Raw genomic sequence first — 2,574 nt, 5'->3', positions numbered from 1 at the left:
CCAGCATGCAATCATGATTTATCAATTGTTAAAGACGTCTCATTCTAAATGTGTTTGGTTCAAATAAAATAATGTATTTGAAATATTCATTGTCACCAATGTATTTAATCTAGATCACTAGAACATTTGAACTAAACATTGTGAGTCATTGTCATATTACCTCTGAATGTCTAATATTTGCCAAATTGTACAAATGCCTCGATTTGGTAAGAAGATTTAATTTTCATTTGCTTGAATTAAAATACTTTGAGATGAAAAAAGTGTATCAAGTAAATTAGTGCTATCTACTTTCAATTGTCTTACCATAAACTAATTCTGTTAATTTCAATAAGATTCCATGTTCACACTCAAGTTATTTGGAGAATATTTGATGTGCCTGACTTGCTGCAAAGCCTAAAACACTTTCAAAGCACAGAACTTGGCAAGAAAGCCAACAAGCGCAATTGGTTTGTCAAGCGAGACTTCACACCAGCTCAACAAGGAGGAATTCAGCTACCCAGAGGAGCACAAATGCCATGGTTGAAATTTTCAAGCCAGTTAGTGATGCTTAACCTTTGCCAATGGTCTTGCTCCCAGGAATTCGTCTGCCTTTTCCTGGTATATAAATTGAAGCAGACAGATTAAGGCTGTGGCCAGACACGTTTTAACAAAAGTAAATACTTTTAGGTTTTTTTTTTTTTTTTCGCAGTCTATTTCTCCTTAATTTCTTCTTGTTCAGGGTCATTCTAAATAGAAATTTGACCGAGGAGATAGCTTAGCGTCCTAAGTGCCTGCCTGGCAGGTGCAAGGCCTAAAGTTTGATCCCCAGTTCCGGGAAAAAAAGAAGAGATTTCAGAAATTTGGAATTTGTGGCAAAATGTACAAAATGCTGAATAATGGAAATAGATGAAAAATGGAATAAATGATGGGAACCGTGATAGGAAAACCAGATACTCCTAGGGAAAGAAATGCAAGTATCACTAGGAAGTTGATATTTTTAGACTTTGAACATCTTAGTCTCCCACTGAGGCAAAATGATTATTATCGCTTGGTGAGAGGGGCTGTGCAGTCCCTCCTAGGAGCAGTCCCAGTCCCCGATCACTTCTAGAAGTCTTTGGTTCTGGCTCCTTCGGCTGACGGCTCTTGAAGCTTCTCTTGCCTCGTTCTTCTTTTAGAGGCATCTCCCGGCTAGTGCTCAACAGCATGAGCGTGGGCTTCAATGGCGCGGGCTAGCTGGCCTGTGCGCTGGTGCGGAGCTTCACAGCTGCAGGAATCCTCTCTGCTCACAAGATGCCAGCTGCCCAGAAATGGACCTGCCTACAGTGTCTGCGCTCAGGGTGTAGCATTTCCCTTTTCCTTTCCTTGTATTCTGTCCATCATGGAGCTTTTGCACCTGACGGCGGGGTGCCTTGTATGTCAGATTGGCGAGGGTGAAGGAAGATATGGAGGAACTTGCTATGTTCAATCAATGCTTGTGTTACTTACCAGAAGGTGGGTGTGAACCTAACCCGAAGCAACAAGGAAACTGTGAAGCACAGCGATGTCCTGTTCCTGGCTGTGAATCCACACATTATCCCTTTCATCCTGGATGAGACTGAGATGGATGTGCAAGCCAGGCACATTGTAGTGTCCTGTGCAGCTGGTGTCACCATCAGTTCTGTGGGGAAGAAGCTAATGGCGTCCCAGTCAGCTCCCAAACTGACTCGGTGCACGACAAATACACCTGTGGCAGTACAGGAGGGTGCTACTGTGTTTGCCCCTGGAACCCATTTCCTGGTGGAGGATGGTCAGCTCCTGGAGCAGCTGATGAGCAGTGTGGGATCCTGCACAGAAGTGGAGGAAGCCCTGATTGATGCCATCACTGGGCTCAGTGGCAGTGGACCTGCCTACGCATTCATGACCCTGGATGTGCTAGCTGATGGTGGAGTGAATATGGGTTTGCCACAGCACCTCGCAGTCTGACCTGGGGCCCAGCCTTGTTGCGAGCTGCCAACATGCTGTTGAACTTGGAGGACCATCCAGGCCAGCTCAACGACGTTTGCTTCCCTGGAGAAGCCACCATTCATGCCCTGCCCTTCCCGAGAGTGGAGGCTTCTGCTCTCTACTCATCAATGCAGTTGAGGCTTCGTGTATCCAAACACAGAAGCTGCAATCCATGGCTGACCAGGAAAAGATCTCCTCAGCTGCCCTTAGGAACACCCTCTTGGATAGAGTGAAGCTGGAGTCACCCACAGTGTCTATGCTGGCCCCATCCAGTCCTGGAAAGCTCCTTACAAGGAGCCTGGTCCCAGGAGGCAAGAAGGACTGAGACATCGTCTGCCCTCCTCGCTGTGATCCAGAGCCCTTGGCAGAGCTCCCAGCTGTGCAGGCAGGGGTGCACCTAGGTATTTCAGGGCCTTGCCATAATTTGACTGTCTTCACACCAAGCAACTCTGGTTTCTTCTCTGGTCCTACCCATATAGGAAGATGCAGTGAAGGGGTGTTTGTCACTGGAAGCCAGACACAACATTGCATACCTCCCTCTGGTGGCAGAGAGGGGCCGGGGGCTGAGCCAGTGCTTCCTGGCCTGGTCAGAATGTCTGGTTCTTCAGTTGG

General features: G+C 47.0%; 1 pseudogene; it reads left to right on the top strand.

Annotated features, from left to right (window-relative positions):
• Positions 1-1,182: 1,182 nt before the first annotated feature.
• Positions 1,183-2,287, top strand: LOC101578972 (annotated as a pseudogene).
• The last annotated feature ends 287 nt before the right edge of the window (positions 2,288-2,574 follow it).

The sequence above is a fragment of the Octodon degus genome, unplaced genomic scaffold (assembly GCF_000260255.1).
Source record: "Octodon degus isolate 3935 unplaced genomic scaffold, OctDeg1.0 scaffold00142, whole genome shotgun sequence".
NCBI classification, from domain to species: domain Eukaryota; kingdom Metazoa; phylum Chordata; class Mammalia; order Rodentia; family Octodontidae; genus Octodon; species Octodon degus.
The sequence above is the reverse complement of the archived record's forward strand: the minus strand, read 5'-3'. Positions and strand labels throughout refer to the sequence as shown.